We start from the raw sequence: 24,063 nt of genomic DNA, 5'->3' as shown, positions 1-24,063 counted from the left end.
AATTGGACATTATGGTGTATTGTGCGTAGGCCAGTGACACAACATCTCAGTTGAATCCATTTTATATTCAGGCTGTAACACAACCAAATGTGGAAAAACTCAAGGGGTGTGAAAACTTTCTCAAGGTACAGTACAGTAGGTGTTATGAACAGGTGTGTAATACGTTCAGCCCAGCAGGGGGAAGTGGTGAATCTCAGTTGCTATTTCACTCAATGGACACCATCAGACCACTCTCCATGGAGTCAAATCAAATCTAATTTTATTGGTCGCGTACACATATTTTGCTGATGTTATCGCAGGTGCAGCAAAATGCTTCTGTTTCTAGCTCCAACCGTGCAGTATATCTAACTATGGAAAACAATACACACACAAATCACCAAAATGGAAAGAAAAACATTTTCAGGATACAGCCATTTCAACTTAACTTTCTCCCCTGAAAATTGGAAGAGGAGACTTCGTTCAGGTGCCTTTCAATGCCTACTACGTTAGGTTACTATCACACTGTCTTTATCCCTGTTGAGATTTTCTACATAACCAGGTCTGCAGGACTGGAGCAAGGCCAAACATAGCAGACAGTGTGGAAAGAAACTCAACTGGATATTACTGAGGTCACTTGCATTTATAGCCATACCTTTGATAAAAGCAGATGTGGTCTTTATTTTTCATGGTCCAGATTAAGTATAGCCCTCATAGAAATATATACAAACCTTTAAAGTAATCAGAGTCTAGGGAGTTTACAGAACAGCTCTGGAAACCATGCAGAGGAATGAGCCATGCCTCACTGACAGGTTCCTAAGTTAAAAGATAAGATGACAACATACAGTATTTATAAAAGATTGTTGCTATTATCAGTGAACTGCATTAGCCCCTTTCGGCTTTGAAATATAAACAGGGGATAAATTACTCTTTCTCTCTCAAGTCTACAATACTTCCTGAAGAAAGTGAAGAATTCACATTTTTTGTCCATGTGGGTTATTGTTCTTCGGGTTTTTAGACATCCTCTCTGAATAGTTCTCAGTGAAGATCATTCCTCCAACGTGATCTTTGTCCCCAGCTCTGTTCTTCTCCCAGTTGGGGGTCATTCATAAAAACAACTTGAGACTGTCTTTCTTCACCACCATGTCCAAAGAGTTTTCCTTGACTAAGGACAATAAAAACACGTATTTCTGTGTTTTTTTCCCTCTCTTCTTGCCTTGGGTATTTGTTGAGTGGGGAGCAGCACAGTGAACTGCAGTCAGTCAAGAGCTTCTGCTCTGAAGCATCAGACTAATTTGGAGAAATTTACTCTGACCAAAAGACAGGAAAAAACTAAAGGAGGAGATCTGGACCTGGACTCCCCCCACCCACTCACATCCACCTGGCAGGCATCCATGAACCTTTAAAACCAGGTCCGGTCTTGGCCCTTCTGCCGACCAATACAAGACCAAAAAAAATTGCTGCCCTCCTCGTATACCCCCACGGAACTAGAATAGTCCCAGTAAGCAAAATTATGTTGAAGACGTCTTTAATGTCTTTTTTCCAGACTTTGAAGTTAGGTTAATTTTAGGTTCTGATAGAAAGGTGAAAATATGCATTACACGGACGCTTAAAATACATATTTTACGGGCATTAAAAGCAGGGATTTTTTCAAGTTCTGAACAAAAGTTGAAAACACGTTTAGGGAGTACATTAGAGTAAAGTATGGTACAATACAGTACTTTATACATTACTCTATTGTGCTGTACTCTTCTACTGTACTGAACTATACTTTACTGTACTGTGCTCCAGTGTACTGTACTTTACTGTACTGTAATGTACTGTACTCTGCTGTACTGTGTTGTCCAAACTTGTGAAACATAGATGTCTATGATTTGGTTCAGATTTGGTCCTTTTAAATGTTTGGGCCAAGTTAAGGCCGGTCCGAACCGGATGTCTGTGGACTTTGAAATCAAGGCCAATCCAGACCGGACCAAGTCTGTACAAAACATAGACGTCTCTGTTTGGTTCAGATTTGGACCCGGTCTGTAGATGTTGAAATCAAGGATGGTCCGGAACACCCCCCCATTTTTTACATTTTTATATACAGTACACAACGTACACGACGCCTACAGTGTCGGCCCACAATGGAATTTTATGAATGCCCATCACAGGAGGATAGAGGCACCTTCATTGGGGAGGACGGGCTCATGGTAATGGCTATAGCAGAATGAGTGGAATGGTATCAAATACATCAAACACATGGTTTCCATGTGCTTGATTCCATTCCATTTGGCTTGTTCCAGCCATTATTATGAGACGTCCTCCCCTCAGCAGCCTCCTGTGATGCCCATCCACGTGGTAGGCCTGCTGTTTGTAAAACAGCATTGGCTTTATTATTCCTGTGGCTAATAATTCTGACTATTAAGCTCTGAATACCACCTACTCAACATCATCAGGAGTGAATCCATGTGTTTACACAACGGGAAATGCAGAAGTATTGTTATTTTCCCACATGGTGAAACTCCTGGACAGTAGTTGTGAGTAGCCTGATTTTCCATTCCATATTGTCCATTTTACTCTGACCTGTCCTGTTTGTAGGATATGATGTTTCTTAACATGCCATATTCATAGAGGCACATTTTATTTTATATAATTGGGCGCCATTTAGGTTAGGCTATTTGATTGGAGAAAGGAGAGTGATGTAAAAGTGTCTGTCTCATGACATTGTCAAAAGTCCATATACTCTTTCTACCATAGGCTATAGGCAGGGGTGGACTTAGTGATTTGGAGGTCCCAGGCAGAGGTTAGTCTGATTTTTAGATTTTTAGAGATGCGTATTTTTTTCCCCTAGTCTAAGGGCACGGGGCTGGGTTTCTACTAAGCTAACATATGGAATTGTTTTAAGATGGTCATACCAAGGATCACTTAGCTGTGAATTTTAGGATCCCTGTAGGTATATATATTTTTATTTTGTATTATTTGACTGAATTTGGCCTTACCGCTAAGGAGTACCATCCCAGCTAGCACAGTGGATCTGGGCCGATTCCGGCTGAGAGTCGGGGCACTCGACTGAGAGTCCGACTTGGCCGACGTCATGTGGTCATGTGGCCTGAGTCTGGGCCACCTTCGGCAGTATTAGTTATGTCTAGGATGCAAGGATTGAGCTCGGGCCGATTCCGGTGTGTTTTCTGGCCCAAATGTATTACTTGGGGCTTGGGATGATTGTGGCTACTCTCTGGCAGATGATTACACGGGCTGCTTTATATAATTAACATTCATTTATTTATTTATTTTTCCATATTTTCTCATTGTTTCTGTGATCAAATAATAAAATAAACATTTAAACGTAATTCTTTAATAAGAGTCCTGTTTAAATAGTATTCTAGTATTTTAATACTTCGTGCAAGGCAATTGATAAGCATTAAAAACTGTGGATTGGGCCTCCCAAGTGGCGCAGCGGTCTAACATGCTGACCATTTTGATTTTGTACCCCCACCCCAGACACGATCAGGATACACAGGTTTAAATATCAAAACAAACTCTGAACCAACTATATACATCTGGGGACAGGTCGAAAAGCATTAAAAATGTATGGCAATTTAGCTAGCTAGCTTGCTGTTGCACATTTACCCAGCACAGCAGAGAACAAGAGTGACGAGGAGAGTAATGGCAGTTTTGATTCCTCCAGTGAAGAGCCATCCCAAGACTCTCCCCTCCCTGGTGACACAGGTCCGGCAGCAGAATGGTCCACTCAAATGGAGGCTAATGATCACGACCCACCAAACCTTACCAGTACTCCGGCTGCCTCCCACCTCCCTGGTGGCTCCCTTCCTCTGCCCCTAGACATTTCCAGCTCCGTCGAAGGTACCCGTCTGTCATAACGTGGTAAGAAACATCCTGTCTCTTCTACTCAGGAAGAGGGGACCACAAAAAGACAAAGAAAATATAATTTAAATGAGTATCAATAAATAGAAAAATAATAAACAACTTTATACAAGCAAAACATAAACAAGGGAAATATTTAGAGGACTTTTTATTATCAGTATTTGTCTGCCAAATAATATTCTAAATTCTAAACATTGAAGTGATTATGTCTAATGACAACTCAATGTATTTTTGAAATGTGTGCCTTCTATTATACAATGTGTATAAATAAAATTGTCAGTCACGAATTTGATTAATTGACTGAAAATACAGAGCCTTGCGAAAGTATTCGGCCCCCTTGAACTTTGCGACCTTTTGCCACATTTCAGGCTTCAAACATAAAGATATAAAACTGTATTTTGTTGTGAAGAATCAACAACAAGTGGGACACAATCATGAAGTGGAACGACATTTATTGGATATTTCAAACTTTTTTAACAAATCAAAAACTGAAAAATTGGGCGTGCAAAATTATTCAGCCCCTTTACTTTCAGTGCAGCAAACTCTCTCCAGAAGTTCAGTGAGGATCTCTGAATGATCCAATGTTGACCTAAATGACTAATGATGATAAATACAATCCACCTGTGTGTAATCAAGTCTCCGTATAAATGCACCTGCACTGTGATAGTCTCAGAGGTCCGTTAAAAGCGCAGAGAGCATCATGAAGAACAAGGAACACACCAGGCAGGTCCGAGATACTGTTGTGAAGAATATTAAAGCCGGATTTGGATACAAAAATATTTCCCAAGCTTTAAACATCCCAAGGAGCACTGTGCAAGCGATAATATTGAAATGGAAGGAGTATCAGACCACTGCAAATCTACCAAGACCTGTCCGTCCCTCTAAACTTTCAGCTCATACAAGGAGAAGACTGATCAGAGATGCAGCCAAGAGGCCCATGATCACTCTGGATGAACTGCAGAGATCTACAGCTGAGGTGGGAGACTCTGTCCATAGGACAACAATCAGTCGTATATTGCACAAATCTGGCCTTTATGGAAGAGTGGCAAGAAGAAAGCCATTTCTTAAAGATATCCATAAAAAGTGTCGTTTAAAGTTTGCCACAAGCCACCTGGGAGACACACCAAACATGTGGAAGAAGGTGCTCTGGTCAGATGAAACCAAAATTTAACTTTTTGGCAACAATGCAAAACGTTATGTTTGGCGTAAAAGCAACACAGCTGAACACACCATCCCCACTGTCAAACATGGTGGTGGCAGCATCATGGTTTGGGCCTGCTTTTCTTCAACAGGGACAGGGAAGATGGTTAAAATTGATGGGAAGATGGATGGAGCCAAATACAGGACCATTCTGGAAGAAAACCTGATGGAGTCTGCAAAAGACCTGAGACTGGGACGGAGATTTGTCTTCCAACAAGACAATGATCCAAAACATAAAGCAAAATCTACAGTGGAATGGTTCAAAAATAAACATATCCAGGTGTTAGAATGGCCAAGTCAAAGTCCAGACCTGAATCCAATCGAGAATCTTTGGAAAGAACTGAAAACTGCTGTTCACAAATGCTCTCCATCCAACCTCACTGAGCTCGAGCTGTTTTGCAAGGAGGAATGGGAAAAAATGTCAGTCTCTCGATGTGCAAAACTGATAGAGACATACCCCAAGCGACTTACAGCTGTAATCGCAGCAAAAGGTGGCGCTACAAAGTATTAAGGGGGCTGAATAATTTTGCACGCCCAATTTTTCAGTTTTTGATTTGTTAAAAAAGTTTGAAATATCCAATAAATGTCGTTCCACTTCATGATTGTGTCCCACTTGTTGTTGATTCTTCACAAAAAAATACAGTTTTATATCTTTATGTTTGAAGCCTGAAATGTGGCAAAAGGTCGCAAAGTTCAAGGGGGCCGAATACTTTCGCAAGGCACTGTAGATACAGGGGGGCAAAAAAAGTATTTAGTCAGCCACCAATTGTGCAAGTTCTCCCACTTAAAAAGATGAGAGAGGCCTGTAATTTTCCTCATAGGTGCACTTCAACTATGGCAGACAAAATGAGAAAAGAAAATCCAGAAAATCACATTGTAGGATTTTTTATGAATTTATTTGCAAATTATGGTGGAAAATAAGTATTTGGTCACCTACAAACAAGCAAGATTTCTGGCTCTCACAGACCTGTAACTTCTTCTTAAAGAGGCTCCTCTGTCCTCCACTCGTTACCTGTATTAATGGCACCTGTTTGAACTTGTTATCAGTATAAAAGACACCTGTCCACAACCTCAAACAGTCACAATCCAAACTCCACTATGGCCAAGACCAAAGAGCTGTCAAAGGACACCAGAAACAAAATTGTAGACCTGCACCAGGCTGGACGACTGAATCTGCAATAGGTAATCAGCTTGGTTTGAAGAAATCAACTGTGGAAGCAATTATTAGGAAATGGAAGACATACAAGACCACTGATAATCTCCCTCGATCTGGGGCTCCACGCAAGATCTCACCCCGTGAGGTCAAAATGATCACAAGAACAGTGAGCAAAAATCCCAGAACCACACGGGGGGGACCTGGTGAATGACCTGCAGAGAGCTGGGACCAAAGTAACAAAGCCTACCATCAGTAACACACTACGCCGCCAGGGACTCAAATCCTGCAGTGACAGACGTGTCCCCCTGCTTAAGCCAGTACATGTCCAGGCCCGTCTGAAGTTTGCTAGAGAACATTTGGATGATCCAGAAGAAGATTGGGAGAATGTAATATGGTCAGATGAAACCAAAATATAACTTTTTGGTAAAAACTCAATTCGTCGTGTTAGGAGGACAAAGAATGCCGAGTTGCATCCAAAAAACACCATACCTACTTTGAAGCATGGGGGTGGAAACATCATGCTTTGGGGCTGTTTTTCTGCAAAGGGACCAGGACGACTGATCCGTGTAAAGGAAAGAATGAATGGGGCCATGTATCGTGAGATTTTGAGTGAAAACCTCCTTCCATCAGCAAGGGCATTGAAGATTAAACGTGGCTGGGTCTTTCAGCATGACAATGATCCCAAACACACCGCCCGGGCAATGAAGGAGTGGCTTCGTAAGAAGCATTTCAAGGTCCTGGAGTGGCCTAGCCAGTCTCCAGATCTCAACCCCATAGAAAATCTTTGGAGGGAGTTGAAAGTCCAGGTTGCCCAGCAACAGCCCCAAAACATCACTGCTCTAGAGGAGATCTGCATGGAGGAATGGGCCAAAATACCAGCAACAGTGTGTGAAAACCTTGTGAAGACTTACAGAAAACGTTTGACCTCTGTCATTGCCAACAAAGGGTATATAACAAAGTATTGAGATAAACATTTGTTATTGACCAAATACTTATTTTCCACCATAATTTGCAAATACAATGTGATTTTCTGGATTTTGTTTGTGTACCATAGTGTACCTATGATGAAAATTACAGGCCTCTCTCATCTTTTTAAGTGGGAGAACTTGCACAATTGGTGGCTGACTAAATACTTTTTTTGCCCCACTGTACTTATATATACAAAATGAACAAAGATTATATTAAAACTAAAATGAACAACAAAAAAGCAATATATGATGCAAAACAACTTGGAAAATTATAGAAAATAGTGTCATGTCTTTAGAAGCTTCTGATATGCTAATTGACATAATTTGAGCCAATTGGAGGTGTACCTGTGGATGTATTTCAAAGTCTACCTTCAAACTCAGTGCCTCTTTGCTTGACATTATGGGGAAATCAAAAGAAATCAGCCAAGTCCTCGGAAAAAAAATGGTAGAATTGCACAAGTCGGGTTCATCCTTGAGAGCAATTTCCAAATGCCTGAAGGTACCACGTTCATCTGTACAAACAATAGTACGCAAGTATAAACATACTGCTCAGGAAGGAGATGCGTTCTGTCTCCTAGAGATGACTGGTGCATTTCACAAAATAGATGACATAACGAGGCAGGAAAATTATGAGGATATATAAAAGCAACATCGCAAGACATCAGTCAGGATGTTAAAGCTTGTTCGCAAATGGGTCTTCCAAATGAACAATGAGCCCAAGCATACTTCCAGAGTTGTGGAAAATGGCTTAAGGACAACAAAGTCAAGGTATTGGAGTGGCCATCACAAAGCCCTGACCTCAATCCTATAGAAAATTTGTGGGCAGAACTGAAAAAGTGTGTGTGAGCAAGGAGGTCTACAAACCTAACTCAGTTACACCAGCTCTGTCAGGAGGAATGGGCCAAAATTCACCCAACTTATTGTGGGAAGCTTGTGGAAGGCTACCTGAAACGTTTGACCCAAGTTAAACAATTTGAAGGCAATGCTACCAAATACTAATTGAGTGTATGTAAACTTCTGACCCACTGGGAATGTGATGAAATAAATAATCCTCTCTACTATTATTCTGACATTTCACATTCTTAAAATAAAGTGGTGATCCTAACTGATCTAAGACAGGGAATATTTACTAGGATTAAATGTCAGGAATTGTGAAACACTGAGTTTAAATGTATTTGGCTAAGGTGTATGTAAACTTCCAACTTCAACTGTATGTTTCATGTACTGTAGGGGAAATACAACCCTAAAACACATTGAAGACTTTTCTACTGCTCCCATATATGAGATCAGGGTGCCCTCGATGCTTTATTGTCTGTGACCTCACAGCTGTTGGAGAGCCTGTGTGTTTGTGGAAAGGGGGGATTGCTTGGTCTGCACCCATAATCATCCACCCACTCAGCATCAGTCCTCAAATGTGTCTACTCTTAACACAGAACCCCTACTTAACAGTGTGATCTCCCATATAAGCATCAGGATGGGAAATGTCAACGAAACACAGGCTGTAGTGAATGCACTCTTAAAGATTTGTCTATGAAGAACATGCGCCTGACCTTGGGGTAAAGAACTGTTGCAAAAATGAAAATGTAGCTATTCATTCTGGAATTACAAACCTGCAATAAAATGTAACCCGTGGAAACATCAAAAGCAGACTATACGTGGTGATGGTTTCTTTTTAAATGTACTGTTCCCCAGATATTGCTAAACACGTAGCCTGGATGGGCTGAATGGCCAGTTTGACTCGATCTAGAGTTCTGCATGTTCAAGGTTTGGGGAGCAGTTGACTGAAAAAAGAGGATCCATAGCTGCAGCTGGATCCTATCAGATCATCGCCCAGGGAACACACAGTGGGAAAGGCATCACACATACAAAGGAGACAACTGTTTGGAGCTGTCAGAAACCCTCAGAGCCACTGCAGTCCAGCGAGCCACAAAAAGCCTTCTGCTGTATCTAATCTACAACTGATCTTCAGGAAATCTCCAGATGTTTTGGTCTGAAGAAGATCTCCGCGAGAACCTATGTGCTGTAAATTTATTTATTCATGGCAAATGTGAAACCCTCTGCATCATGCAACAAGAGACCATACACTGACAAGTTGGAAGAAGGCTAAAGGAGACAAGATCCCAAGATATGTCAGAGTTAGGTTAAGGCGACCCCTTAAACGACAACGAGCTAAGATATACCTTCTTACCATGCCTTTGAGAGACAGTTGCTTTCAAAATGGGGTGCTTTATGAAGGTGAGCCTGCTAAAGAAGTGGAATACTTGATACAGTACAGAATTATCTCTCGCCACAATGTGACAGCCGAATCATTCACTGGTCCTCCTACATCTGACCAGACCCCACCCGACCTCCCTGCAGCTGAAATATGGCTCTGATTATGGGTCTGTGTGTCAAATAAGCAGCATGGGGAAGGAAGCCTTGGGAGGTGCCATAATGTAAAGCAGACAGATCTTTAGCACCATTGGCGCACCCACTGACAGAGACATAGCTCTGTCATCGTCCAGAAAATCATGTTAAACTCCTACACTTGGGCCTTGTACATCACAGTTAATATCCAGATACCAGAGTCCTTCCAGTCTCAATAGGCGCAGACAGTATTACCTGTCAGCTTGCTAAGAGCTTTAACCCCGAAGTAATATCTGCATACCCTAAGGTAGTGGTGTTCAGTGAAGGGAGGTATAGAGTTTGCATGCCACTGGTAATAGAATAGGACCGGACCATTTAAGCCTCTACTGCTACTCCATCCAATAACAGAAGGCTCTGAAGCAATTTCAGGTCAGGAATTGTTTCTTTTTTTTTTGTCTAAACTACCAATCACCTATATTCCCTCACACGTCTGTACCTGATCCTCTCTTAATATAACTAGGGTGAGAAAACAAATACCAACCTTAACCTCGCCAATTTGTGTGATCCTTCTTATTTGAAAAATGGGGATCACTTCCCTACGGTATCAGTTGATTTCTGTCATGCCTTCCAGCTGTACTTTATTGTGATCTGGAGTCAAGTTTTCATAGAAATGTTCCTGTGATGTGCAAGGAATGTTTTCAAAAGACCATTCCCACAATGTCAAATAAAACTTACTCAGAGTGGTTACCATGTTCTCAGAACTTAAAATATGAATGTTCTAGACACATTTCATGGGAACTTTCCAAGGCAATCAAGGCCCTGATTGGTGAACTACTGATCCATTCACAGCTCTTTGTCTGTTGGCAAGGTTAAGGACACTCACACATAGTGTTTTCAATTGACATATTTACATTAGGCACGTAGACAGTAATAACTATTCAGCATGTCCTCGCCTGAGATTTGAACTCACAACCTCATGGTACACAATATTCGGATCTCCCTGCTACGCCACCACGTCAGTTATCAGTTAATCTGACTATTCTCATCAATGATTTTATTTACTTATTATTTCAGGATTTGAAGGGCTTTCTGTATAGTTGTCTAATGTCTGGTGGGGCATGTTAACCTGTTCGTGACATAATATGGACTTGGTCTTTTACCAAATAGGGCTATCTTTTGCATACCACTCCTACCTTGTCACAACACAACTGACTGACTCAAAAGCATTAAGAAGGAAAGAAATTCCACAAATGAACTTTTAACAAAGCACACCTGTTAATTGAAATGCATTCCAGGTGACTAGAGTGTGCAACGCTGTCATCAAGGGAAAGGGTGGTAACTTTGAAGAATCTCAAATATAAAATTAGTTTAACACTTTTTTGGGGTTTGTACATGATTCCATATGTGTTATTTCATAGTTTGTCTTCACTATTATTCTACAATGTAGAAAATATATATTTTTTAACAAATAAAAACCCCGGAATGAGTAGGTGTGTCCAAATTTTTTATCAAAACATTTATCACACATTTCGTTAGAACACTTGGACATGTTATTTATGCATATTGGTTTATTATAACAATGTGCAATTTCTCCTCTTTCACTAATTTCTGGAACTTTGGCTACTCGCTTTGTGCACGACCTCCAGATGCATTTTCAGGTTTGAGGTGGTGTTTCTGGACGAAGAGATCAATGCTGCCTTTGCAGAGTTTGCATTTGACTAAAATGTTGTTCTCTTTCTCCTTGATTAACTCAAAATAATGGGAGCATTTCCAGCATTTTCCAAGGAAAAGGTTCATTAAGCGGGCTAACAACACAACATATTTCGGCTTTACAATAGCCTATTGGAAATGGGTTAGACTACAGCATGAATCCCATTAGCATTTGACAAGGTTTTAAATACAATACATGACCAAAAGTGTGTGGACACCTGCTCGTCAAACATCTCATTTCACAATGATGGGCATTTATATGGAGTTGGTCCCCCCTTTGCTGCTATAATAGCCTCTACTCTTCTGGGAAAGCTTTCCACTAGATGTTGGAACATTGCTGCGGGGTCTTCCTTCCATTTAGCCACAAGAGTATTAGTGATGTCGGGCACTGATGTTGTGTGATTAGGCCTGGCTTGCTTTGTGCATAGGGGCATTGTCATGCTGAAACAGGAAAGGGCCTTCCCCAAACTGTTGCCACAAAGTTGGAAGCACAGAATCGTCTAGAATGTCATTGTATGCTGTAGCATTAAGATTTCCCTTCACTGGAACTAAGGGGCCCAGCCTGAACCATGAAAAACAGCCCCAGATCATTATTCCTCCTCCACCAAACATTACAGTTGGCAATATGCATTGGTGCAGGTAGAGTTCTCCTGGCCTCCACCAAACCCAGATTGTGCATGGTTATCTTAGGCTTGTGTATGCCTGCTCGGCCATGGAAACCCATTTAATGAAGCTTCTGATGTACAGTTCTTGTGCTGACGTTGCTTCCAGAGGCAGTTTGGAACTCGGTAGTGAGTGTTGCAACCAAGGACAAACAATTTGCATTCAGAAAGAATTCGGACCCCTTATTACTTATTCCAAAATGGATTACGTGTATTTATTTCCTCATCAATCTACAGACAATACCCTATAATGACAAAGTGAAAATAGGTTTTTAGAAATGTATGCAAATGTATTACAAATAAGAAACTAAAATACCCTATTTACATAAGTATTCAGACCCTCGAAATTGAGCTCAGGTAAATGATGTTTCCATTGACCATCTTTGAAATGTTTCTACAACTTGACTGGAGTTCACCTGTGGTAAATTGAATTGATTGGACATGATTTGAAAGGCATACACCTGTCTATATAAGGTCCCACAGTTGACAGTACATGTCAGAGCAGAAACCAAGCCATAAGGTCAAAGGATTTGTCTGTAAAGCTCTGAGATAGGATTGTGTCAAGGTACAGATCTGGGGAAGGGTACCAAAACATTTCTGCAGCATTGAAGGTCCCCAAGAACACAGTGGACTCCATCATTCCTACTGTAAATGGAAGAAGTGTGGAACCACTTCTTCCAAACTGAGCTGGTAACTCTGACAGAGCTCCAGAGTTCCTCTGTGGAGATGGGAGAACCTTAAAGAAGGCCTTTATGGTAGAGTGACCAGATGGACGCCACTCCTCAGTAAAAGGCACGACAGCCTGCGTGGAGTTTGCCAAAAGGCACCTGAGGACTCTCAGACCATGAGAAACAAGATTCTCTGGTCTGATGAAACCAAGATTGAACTCTTTGGCCTGAATGCCAAGCATCACATCTGGAGGTGAACCAGGCACCGCTCATCACCTGGCCAATACCATCCCTACTGTAAAGCATGGCGGTGGCAGCATCATGCTGTGGGGATGTTTTTCATCGGCAGGGACTGGGAGCCTAGTCAGGATCGAGGGAAAGATGAACAAAGCAAAGTACAGAAAGATCCTTGATGAAAACCTGCTCCAGAGCGCTCAGGACCTCAGACTGGGGCGAAGGTTCACCTTACAACTGGACAACGACCCTAAGCACACAGCCAAGACAGCGCAGGAGTGGCTTCGGGACAAGTCTCTGAATCTCTGGAGAGACCTGAAAATAGCTGTGCAGCGAAGCTCCCCATCCAACCTGACAGAGCTTGAGAGGATCTGATAAGAAGAATGGGAGAAACCATTATTTCATACCCAAGAAGACTCAAGGCTGTAATCGCAGCCAATGAATACACATGTAAATGTGCTATTTTTATTATTATTTTTTTTTATCTGCAAAAAGATCTAAAAAACAGTTTTTGCTTTGTCATTATGGGGTATTGTTTGTAGATTGATGAGGGGGGAAATGTAATCAATTTTAGAATAATGCTGTTATGTAACAAAATGAGGAAAATTCAAGGGCTCTGAATACTTTCTGAATGCACTGTACATAGTCATTGTTCATCTGGAATGGAATGTTCACACATTGTGCAGTTCTTTATTATTACAAATATTGTGATTTGTTACATTTGACCGAGCAGTACTACTTGTTTCTCTGAGATTGAGGCAGATATACAGCTTTTTTTTTTTTTTACAAGAAAACATGATTATTTGTCTCTCTGAAATGAAACCATCAAGTGATAGATTTCAAGCAAATACCAGAACCCCATGCCATGATTAGATAGTGAAAAAGCACATCAATCTCTTTCATAAGTTCTTTAAACAATAACATCTGATTGACCAACATTTTTGAAAATTGATATATAGTGTTTTGGAATGAAACTCTTCAAATATACACATTTGTGATATTCTGAGAATATGGAAACCATGTTTCGGGTATGTTTCTATCAGAAGCAACATTACCACCTGGGCCATGTTTACCACCTGGGCCATGTTTACCACCTGGGCCATGTTTACCACCTGGGCCATGTTTACCACCTGGGCCATGTTTACCACCTGGGCCATGTTTACCACCTGGGCCATGTTTACCACCTGGGCCATGCTTACCACCTGGGCCATGTTTACCACCTGGGCCATGTTTACCACCTGGGCCATGTTTACCACCTGGGCCATATTTACCACCTGGGCCATGTTTACCACCTGGGCCATGTTTACCACCTGGGCCATGTTTACCACCTGGGCCATGCTTACCACCTGGGCCATGTTTACCACCTGGGCCATGTTTACCACCTGGGCCATGCTTACCAGCTGGTTGAATAACAATTACTGTATAAATGAACATGCACAATGTTATCGTGTGTCAAATACGTAAGTTGATAACACTGTATGTCAGAAGTGTTGTGTTTGAGTATCCCTAACCTTGACAACAAGAGTGTTGAATGGATCAGCAGTTCACCTTGATGGGCTTGGCAACAGTAACAAGGTGTGATGAAACCCTTTTGGGAGGGGGAACCATTTCTTTGGGACCATTAAGCGACATCTTGACAACTGATACACAGAGAAGTTCTTGCAATATTCCCGTGAAATGTGTCTAGAACATTATTATCTAATATTGTGAGAACATGGCAACCATGTCCTGTGTATGTTTGTTGGAACCTTGGTGGGATCATTTCCTAACCCTTTGTAAACTGGACACATGAATGTTCTTGCAACATCCTATACAATGCGTTGTATATTGTTGTATATTCTGAGAACATTGTTCTAGATAAGTTATGCTTGACATGAAGGGAACACGTTAATGTTCCCCTAACTAACAGGAAACGGTACAGTCAAACATTAGGGAAACATTACAAGTAACATTACAAAAATGTTTACTCTCCCTAGAATTGTTATCTACAGTAGGTGTTCCGCTTGGTACGTTTTGTAAAGTCACTTTTACACATCCATTGTGTACGAAGAGAGGAATTGATCAACCTTAGCATCCAGTTATAAACATCTGCCTTTGGGTCCTGAATCAGACTCTCTGTTGCATTAGTGCGTCCCCATAGTAGGTTGTGATTCCCACTCCTCCATAGCGTCACAGCTGCAGCTGGCCCTGCAGTAAACCTCCAGTCTCCTACAATCCCCTTGCTGTTCATTGGTCTCACTTTTGGGAAGTGTCTGTCCAGGCGTTAATTCTATAGGACAGGCCAGAATCAACCCCTAACCCAAACATATATAGGCAATCCCTGAACATTTACCCGGGACTTTGGCCAGAATGCAATCAAACCAATTACCACTCAAACCATGGAGCCTAAGGGTGTATCTTTCACAATGGAGTTATTGTTAGTTATACCCAGTGCTGTAATTAATAACTTTTGCTTCATGTTTTTATATAGTAAAAGGATATTGGCCAGTTGACCTGTTAAAGTTTTTTTCAAAGGAATACACATTAATATCATCTCAGAGGATAAATGCATCCAACTACTGAAAGGATTGGGGCCAGAGTTATCTTTTGTCTTACACAGGGGCATAATTATCTTACCTCACTTGCAAGATATGGCTGATTCCCATCCATGTGCTGAATGACAAAGAAAATAGCAATATCCTATATTGAGTCCCTATTGACTTATTAAGACATGCACATATGGGAAGTTTACATACATACATAGAGGTTTTGGGAGGTTGTATGGACCCCTGGGTGGGTATACAGAACAGGGCCTCTTTGTTTTCAGGGGTACCCCATCCTGTGGTCCCAGCAGAGCGTCCACACAGGCCTGTGATCTTTACATCCTGCTTAGGGATCCGGGAGGATCTGCACCAAGCAGAGTGAGCTGCATTTTACGCGGGCCTGCTGGAAATTCAATTACCTCTCCTTCAAAATGCCCGGGTGGTCACCTGTAAAAAAAAGCCATGAAGAATAATATTACTTTTTGAGATGACTAAAGATAATAGTTTCGGATTAATGGTCTCAGGCCCCCTCCAGCTGTTTAGTGGAGAGTTTTGTTGACCATCAGTTTATATTATGTTGTACATGCTTATTAAAATGTAAAGGATACCATTGCATGTCTGGCGAGCAGCAGAAACCATATTTATTATCTACCAACTTCATGCTTGTCTCATGCAATGACCGTGTATTGTGTTTAATTTTTTCTCCCCCAAAAACAGGTTGTATATGTATGCAGTCATTTTAGCCTTAAGGTTGTGGTACAATATGTCTTAATAATCTCTCTAGGATAGGGGGACAGTCGCGTCTCACTTGGCCAAAAACCAGGGAAAATGCAGAGCAGAAAATTCAAATAAAATTATATAAAAATCAAACTTTCATTAAATCACACATGTAAGATACTAAATTAAAGCTACACTCGTTGTGAATCCAGCCAACATGTCAGATTTGAAAAAGGCTTTTCGGCGAAAGCATAAGATGCTACTATCTGATGATAGCACAACAGTAAACAAAGAGAGTAGCGTATTTCAACCCTGCAGGCGCTACACAAAACGCAAAAATAAAATGTAAATCATGCCTTACCTTTGTTGGCACTCCAATATATCCCATAAACATCACAAATGGTCCTTTTCTTCGATTAATTCCGTCCATACATATCCAAAATGTCCATTTATTTGGAATGTTTGATCCAGAAAAAAACTGCTTCCAATTTGCGTAAAGTCACTACAAAATATCTCAAAAGTTACCTGTAAACTTTGCCAAAACATTTCAAAATACTTTTGTAATACAACTTTAGGTATTTTTAAACGTTAATAATCGATCAAATTGAAGACGGGTCTATCTGTTTTCAATAGAGGACGAGAGGAAACTAATGCTACTTTTCTAGTCTTGCGCAACTCTCAAAAGTGTTACACTTTTTCAAGATGGCCGTACTTCTTCATTTCACAAAGGAATAACCTCAGCCATTTTCCAAATACTGGTGACATCCAGTGTAAGTGGTAGGAACTGCAAAAAAGTGCCTAATAAATATTGTTTCCCTATGAGAAATCATTGAACAGACAGTGACCTAAAAAATAAATAATTCTGAATGGTTAGTCCTCTGGGTTTTGCCTGCTACATAAGTTCTGTTATACTCACAGACATGATTCAAACAGTTTTAGAAACTTCAGAGTGTTTTCTATCCAAATCTCCTAATAATATGCATATCTTATATTATTGGCATAAGTAGCAGGAAGTTGAAATTGGGCACGCTATTTATCCAAAAGTGAAAATGCTGCCCCCTATCCCAAAGAGGTGTCTTAACTTGCAATGTCACGGATCGTTTTGACATTTCTCACTAACAAGCTTTGCCCAAGCCAACACTTTTTTTAATGCTTCGTTAAACCAACTGACGTCTTTGCACAAATATTGGATGGAGTACAACTTTATTTCATGGTCTTCATGTCTCTGCAAAGCACTTGGCACAAGGGAGGGACCTTTTCTAAACTCTTTTCAGTACCTCCTTTCAGAGCTAAGTATGCCTCAAACCAAAAAAAATATGAAACATTACACTGCAGACTGGCACACCTTCCAGACGGAGTGTGTATGCCAAAAAACCTTGTTTAACATGCAATCTGTTGATGCTAGTAGTTCTCAGGCTGATGCTGGAAAGCCTCTATTGTGTGCGGCAGTATAACGGTAGTGACAAAGCGAAGATAATGTCATAAGTGATTTCCCGATGGCAGTGCCAAGAAGCATTAGCAAACTCATATATCTTCATTAATACTGAGTCATTCAGGGACATGAAAACTACATTAGGCCAACAACTAGCTCTTGCCTGCCGTGATACAGATATTTCAATCTCTACGCCCAGACAAGCAGACCACAAAAAATTATTACGCACTTAAGGGAGACATATTTTTTCTCTTGTAAGTCTATTGATTCCCAGTTTTCTTACATTTTCCTAATTGTGTCCCCACTTTCCCATGATGTTTCTGTTTGTAATCCTGAGTAACACGTCAGGGGATGCCAACACTCTCATCTGTGGTTGCTAAAGCCAGGAAGCAAGGCGAAAAGGAAGCCACATAACTTTCTCCGCTGTCTCACACAATTCAAGAGAAAAACTGTTTCATTTCTCTCCCTGGCCTTGTAACGAGGATTTTCCAGGATTTTTGGGACTTTTGTCAAGTTTGTCAGTGTTGCTCAGGCTTCCAGTTTGTTTTGGCAGAAAACTATTGACCGTGACATATATGAACAGGTTTCTTCAAAGGCTCTTCCCTCTCATCTCATTGTCTTGTCCATGCCATTCATTCCTTCTCAGAGTTCTCAGGGCAGTTAAACGTGTGGATGAATGACCCTAAGCTGGTGGAGGTATTGAGTTTGAGAACGCTGACTGTTCGATGCGGACTGTTCGATGCTGACTGTTCCATCTGTTAGTCAACACATCTCAGGAAACCCAGAACCCAACAGATGCATAAGCCACCCACACAGAGTCGGAGATCCTAGTATCAACAACAACAAACCACGCCGGAACAGGGCTGATAAATGAAAAATGATGGTTTCTAAATAGACTGAGAACAGGCTGACATTCAGGCATTGTTGTTGTTGTGTTTGTTTTTAAATGATATCTGTATCTGATCTCTGTATCTGATCTGTACATATAGATCTGTATTGTATCTGTATGGTATTCCATTGGGCAGGCTTGTGTGTTTGTGTTGTGGGAAAACAGAGTTGTGAGGAATTGCAGCTCAGCCCGAGACAACTCTGACTCAATATCTAGAACATATTCTTTACATTTTTGTTAATTTACTTCCAGTATTTGTGGTTTGCAGCAAATTCCTTATGGCATGTGTATTAAGTCTGGGACATGATTAGAAACATTGGTTTTCTTCATTCGGGGGGTCACAGGTTGTTTAACCCGATGTATCGCTTGTCTAGACGGTTTTCCAAAGCGTTAAGGGTCTCTGTCTACACTACTATTACTACTACATTATTATTTCCTCTTAGATGCTCCTACAGCTCTCAGTCCCTGTGGTTCCACCACCCTCCAGACAGTGGAGACCCCCGTCTCTCTAATCTCCGGCCCTCCTACTGTACCTCACCCCTGCAGGGCGTGACAACCTCCTTCCCCTCCTTACTCATCCTTTGTTCTCTCCTCCTCCCACTGCTCTTTCTGTCTCCCTCTCTTTTTACTATGGCTTCACATCTCTCCTCTCCTCTCTAATGGTGTGTTCACCCCCGCTATTCTCTTCACTCTTCTACTGACCTACACATCTGGAGAGGGTTAAGAAGGGGAGGCTGTTCAACTTCCCAGACATTTTGAGGTGTAGAAAAACGAACTGCGCTTAATAAAGTGTTGGCGAAGAATAGTCACTCCGCATCCAAGGTGAAATGTGCTGAGTCCATTGACCTGCAATACATTTTCTTCACACAGTGTCAGCATTTATTCCACAGGGAACCTACAGGCTGAATATCATGACTAAAACCAAAACAAGGGTTGAATTCTGGCTTCCCAGGAGCATTCATGGCTGGCGGCAGGTCAATTTGTTAAATCATTTCTGCCGTTAATCCTCCTTGGAGACTACACCTGACCTGTCAGGGGAGAAATGTAGAGGTAGCTGTCTTCCAAGTAGGGTACAGGTGAGACTAAGAGGTATGGAGGAGGAGGATGGGGGGGGGGGGGGGGGGGGGGGGGGGGGCTGAGACAGAACCCACAGGGATTTGCAGGCACCTGCCCTTCCTAGTGGGTTACAGGTGAGACTAAGAGGTATGGAGGAGGAGGAGGAGGAGGAGGAGGGGGGGGGGGGGGGCTGAGACAGAACCCACAGGGATTTACAGGCACCTGCCCTTCCTAGTGGGTTACAGGTGAGGAGTTTGGAGGAAAGTGCACTTCCAGGTGAGATTCAGGGTTTGGGTTCTCAGGTGTTGTAGGTTTGAGGGTGAGGATTGCGTTGGAGAGACAGGACTCTCAGGTAAGGGATAGGTTAGGGGAGGGAATGTGTTAAGGGGCAGAGCCTTTTAGGGTAGGTCTGATGAGGTACTTAACTGGTGAGCGGTAGAGTCTTAGTGAGGATGATGTGAGACGATGATGGGGACAACATCTACAAATGCGAGCAGGGACACAATTCTTAGGTGAGGTTCATGGTAGAAGGGAGGAGCCAGGAATATCAGGTGATGCACAGATAAGGGGTGGAACAAGACCTTCAGGTGAGGTTTAGGTGGTAGAAACAGAAAGCCCACCTGAGATGATTTTAAGACTGAGATTACATCTGCTTATTACTTGGTCAGAGGCCTTTAAAAGCCGTTATTAGACTGGCTTGAATTACAGCTGGGAAATGGAGGCGAAAGTGATAACCTGTAAGAAGACACTTGCAGATACACACACAGATGCAGCACAGTGGGTTTCTAGAGTGAGAGATTGACTACCAGTCGTAAATTAACATCCGGGGGAATGTTCTGCTTTGTCAGTCAGGGTGCAATTGGAACCTAATGTCACATGAAGGGAGGGTTAAAACTAAGTGCCACGTCTGCTAGGAAGCAAGAAGCACCTTTAACTTCACCTGGACTAACGTTTTGTGGCTAACCATTTACATGTGAAATTTGATCCGTTGTACTAAAGTAACACTCACAGCGTTCTCTTCATGAGGGGCTGTATTATTAGGCCTACACAATGAGGCCATTTGGTGGAGAACCTGGCTCTTGGTCTTGTGGTTACTTAGCGTAAGTCTGGATAACAGGAAACTGTCAACCTCTGTAAGAGTATACAACACATCCTCGGAGACCTGCACTCCTGTAGAAGTGATGGGGCCTCCTTTCAGGCCAAAACAGACACTCCACTCTCAGAGGTCCCCTGCTCAGGATGAGGAAGGATGTGATGACAGTGAGATGTTGTTTGTGTACAGAAAGAAAGAAAAAACAGGCAGGTCTGAACACGCATCCACATGTCAATTCACAGAGATGTGTCTTGACCTAAGACGGCTACAGACGTTTGGTGATCACAAAACAGAGCAAAGGGAGTGTGTGTGTGTGTGTGTTGTGTGTGTGAACAGACTGGCGTGTTTTAGGTTGTTTTCACACATGGTTCATTGGCTAAAGTGCAGATCAGAGTAGAGGTATTCACAGCTCCACCTGTACCTGAATACCCAAGATCCAATGCGGGAGAGGGAGCGGGAGAGGGAGAGGGAGAGGGAGAGAGAGAGAGAGAGAGAGAGAGAGAGAGAGAGAGAGATTTATAATGCTGTTGCGACGAGAGTGTAGTCAATGGAAGATGAGAGTGTAATCAATGGAGGATGGAATTAAAATGACAGAGTTAAAAGTTAAAAGAGAACAATAGGCTACAACTACCATAAGCCAACAGGTAGGCTGCTACTTAATATTCTGAACGGAGTTGTTGCTATTTGTAACTGCAGGATGAGAAAGCCATGCACTGCAGCCTCAATTAGCCGAGCTAACATTAGCTAGCTTAATTAGCTTCTTCCGGTTTGAAGCAGTCAAGACAGGTACTACGTAATCATTTGATTATAAATAAATTAAAACCAATGATGTGTACTGAACCTGTCGCCCGTAATAAAGCGAAGTGCTTTATGATAAACTGCGTCCAATTGCTTCAATACAGTGGCAGCTGCATTCATATAAACCAGGGGTGGGCAACTGGGAGTCTCATGGTCAAATTGTCAAATTACCGACAGGGGTGGAGCCCATTGATCATCAGTTATCATATTAAAAACTGCAAACATTTGCCTCTACCATATGGCAAAATGTGTAGAATTGCATGAAATTAGCTATAAAACTGCACATTTTTATCTCTGTCCCATGGTAAAATGAGTAGAATTGCAGGGGGTTGGATGTGGGTACGCAGACCCAGAAGCCACTGCGGCCACTCATGAGTTCCGTTTTTTTGTAGCCCCACCCCCATCAAAGTTGCCCACCCCTTATATAAAGGTCACCATAATATATAACCGGTATGAATGTCGACGGTATGATTTGATTTCTACTATTTAATGAAAGGCATGGCCTATTCCTATAAAATGTTTGTTTCTTAACTATCCCTTCAATATGCTTCCTGAAAGATATCTTCTCGTCAATCCAGATATTTATAAGCAGAAACACGATCAATGTGGGCACCATCCAATGTACAAATGCATAAATCATCAGATACATTTTTAAGATATTTGGAAAATAACATATACAGTGGGGAGTATTTGATACACTGCCGATTTTCCTACTTAAAAAGCATGTAGAGGTCTGTAATCTTTCACAAATACACTTCAACTGTGAGAGACGGAATCTAAAACAAAAATCCAGAAAATCACATTGTATGATTTTAAAGTAATTAATTAACATTTTATTGCATGACATAAGTACTTGATACATCAGAAAAGCAGAACTTAATATTTGGTACAGAAACCTTTGTTTGCAATTACAGAGATCATACGTTTCCTGTAGTTCTTGACCAGGTTTGCACACACTGCAGCAGGGATTTTGGCCCACTCCTCCATACAGACCTTCTCCAGATCCTTCAGGTTTCGGGGCTGTCGCTGGGCAATACGGACTTTCAGCCCCCTCCAAAAATGTTCTATTGGGTTCAGGTCTGGAGACTGGCTAGGCCACTCCAGGACCTTGAGATGCTTTTTACGGAGCCACTCCTCAGTTGCCCTGGCTGTGTGTTTCGGGTCGTTGTCATGCTGGAAGACCCAGCCACGACCCATCTTCAATGCTCTTACTGAGGGAAGGAGGTTGTTGGCCAAGATCTCGCGATACATGGCCCCATCCATCCTCCCCTTTGCAGAAAAGCATCCCCAAAGAATGGTGTTTCCACCTCCATGCTTCACTGTTGGGATGGTGTTCTTGGGGTTGTACTCATCCTTCTTCTTCCTAAAAACATGGCGAGTGGAGTTTAGACCAAAAAGCTCTATTTTTGTCTCATCAGACCACATGACCTTCTCCCATTCCTCCTCTGGATCATCCAGATGGTCATTGGCAAACTTCAGATGGGCCTGGACATGCACTGGCTTGAGCAGGGGGACCTTGCGTGCGCTGCGGGATATTAATCCATGACGGCGTAGTGTGTTACTAATGGTTTTCTTTGAGACTGTGGTCCCAGCTCTCTTCAGGTCATTGACCAGGTCCTGCCGTGTAGTTCTGGGGTGATCCCTCACCTTCCTCATGATCATTGACGCCCCACGAGGTGAGATCTTGCATGGAGCCCCAGACCGAGGGTGATTGACCGTCATCTTGAACTCCTTCCATTTTCTAATAATTGCGCCAACAGTTGTTGCCTTCTCACCAAGCTGCTTGCCTATTGTCCTGTAGCCCATCCCAGCCTTGTGCAGGTCTACAATTTTATCCCTGATGTCCTTACACAGCTCTCTGGTCTTGGCCATTGTGGAGAGGTTGGAGTCTGTTTGATTGACTGTGTGGACAGGTGTCTTTTATACAGGTAACGAGTTCAAACAGGTGCAGTTAATACAGGTAATGAGTGGAGAACAGGAGGGCTTCTTAAAGAAAAACTAACAGGTCTGTGAGAGCCGGAATTCTTACTGGTTGGTAGGTGATCAAATACTTATGTCATGCAATAAAATGCAAATTAATTACTTAAAAATCATACAATGTGATTTTCTGGATTTTTGTTTTAGATTCCGTCTCTCACAGTTGAAGTGTACCTATGATAAAAATTACAGACCTCTACATGCTTTGTAAGTAGGAAAACCTGCAAAATCGGCAGTGTATCTAATGCTTGTTCTCCCCACTGTACGTAGTTTTGCCTGCATTAAAATGGGCAATCAGCAGCTGCTACATCCACACACTGAACAAAAATATAAATCAACATGCAACAGTTTCAAAGATTTTACTGAGTTACAGTTCATATAAGGAAATAAGTTAATAGGAAATAAATTCACTAGGCCCTAATCTGGATCAGAAAACCAGTCAGTATCTGTGTGACCACCATTTGCCTCATGCAGCGTGACACATCTCCTTCACATAGAGTTGATCAGGCTGTTGATTGTGGCCTGTGGAATGTTGTCCCACTCTTCAATGGCTGTGTGAAGTTGCTGGATATTGACGGGAACTGGAACACGCTGTCGTACCGTATCATGCTCAATGGGTGACAGGTCTGGTGAGTATGCAGGCCATGGAAGAACTGGGACATTTTCAGCTACAAGGAATGGTGTACAGATCTTTGCAACAATGGGCCGTGCATTTTCATGCTGAAACATGAGGTGATGGTGGTGGATGAATGGCATGACAATGGGTCTCAGGATCTCATCAGGGTATCTCTG

This window comes from Oncorhynchus mykiss, chromosome 8 (genome assembly GCF_013265735.2).
Source record: "Oncorhynchus mykiss isolate Arlee chromosome 8, USDA_OmykA_1.1, whole genome shotgun sequence".
NCBI classification, from domain to species: domain Eukaryota; kingdom Metazoa; phylum Chordata; class Actinopteri; order Salmoniformes; family Salmonidae; genus Oncorhynchus; species Oncorhynchus mykiss.
Note: the sequence above shows the minus strand (reverse complement) of the source record.